The sequence below is a fragment of the Phyllostomus hastatus genome, unplaced genomic scaffold (assembly GCF_019186645.2).
Source record: "Phyllostomus hastatus isolate PE091 unplaced genomic scaffold, TTU_PhHast_1.1 phas_scaffold_1674, whole genome shotgun sequence".
NCBI classification, from domain to species: Eukaryota; Metazoa; Chordata; class Mammalia; order Chiroptera; family Phyllostomidae; genus Phyllostomus; species Phyllostomus hastatus.
In genome coordinates this window covers 22459344-22460689 of record NW_025334011.1, presented here as the reverse complement: position 1 = coordinate 22460689, position 1346 = coordinate 22459344, and positions in this window count along the sequence as shown.

Below are 1346 nucleotides of genomic sequence, written 5' to 3'. Positions count from 1 at the left end.
TACCACATGGTCTATCTTTGAAAATGATCCATGTGTGTTTGTGAAGAATGTATATTTTGCTTCTTTGGGGTGAAATGTTCTATAAATGTCAATTAAGTCCTCTTGATCTAGAGTGTCATTCAACTCTGCAATATTTTTGTTGATATTTTATTTGAAAGATCTATCCATTGTTGATGGGAGAGTTTTAAAATCCCCTACAATGACTAATTTGCTGCCTGTCTCTCCCTTAAAGTCCTCCATAGTTTATATATTTAAGTGCACCTACACTGGGTACGTATATGTTTACAAGAGTTATGTATTCTTGTTGGATTACTCCCTTAAATATTATGAAGTTACCTTCTTTGTCTCTTGTTATTGCCTTTGTTTTGAAGTCTATTTTGTCTGGTATAAGTATTGTTACCCCAGTTTTCTTTTCAGTCCATTTCTGTGGAATATTTTTCCATTCCTTCACTTTCAGCCTGTGTATATCTTTTGCTCTGAGGTGGGTCTCCTGTAGATAGCATATATGTGAGTTATATTTTTTTTATTCATTCAGCTACCCTATCCCTTTTGATTGGAGCATTCAATCCATTTACATTTAAGGTTATTACTGATAGGTACTTAGTCACTACCGTATTTTCCCTTTGTATCTGTGTTCTGTCTTTCTCTCTCTTTATTGCTTCTTCTTCTTAAAGCAGTCCCTTTAGCATCTCTTGCATTGCTGGCTTGGTGGAGATGTATTCTTTTGGCTTTCTTTTGTCTGGGAAATGCTTTATTTTACTTTCCATTTTAAATGAGAGCCTTGCTGGATAGAGTAGTCTTGGGTGCAGGTCCTTCTTATTCATCACTTGGAGTGTTTTTTTGCCAATACCTTCTGGCTGCTGTCTAAGTTGCTGTCTCCTTAGCAAGGGTTAAGATGCAGGATGGGAGAGAAGGCAGGGGGAAAAAAAAGAAGAAAAAAGAAAAGAAAGACAGAACAAGACAGAGCAAAACTGACAACAGAGGGGGGGAAGAAGATTGTGTTGAGTGGCGCGAACAGGTTTACAGAGGGTGGGAGAAACAGTATTTCACAGGGTAAGGTGATTGACTTTCCCCTGGGGGTGGGTAGCTCTTCTCAAGGCAGATGGTTGTTGTGGAGCCCAGGTATATCAGGGCCCTGAAAATCCCACAGCTGCTCCCACAAAACTCTCCCCAGTGCCTCCCACTACAGACTCTCCTTGAGCAAGTCCAGACTGCACCATCCTCCCTTCACTGGGACCCAAGGCGGGTAGCCGCACACACAAAATCTGTGCTTTCACTCTTTAAGGGAGAAAAAGAAATGTTTGGTTTGTCTCCAGCAGTTTTGTCTTCCGCAAGGCACAGAGCCT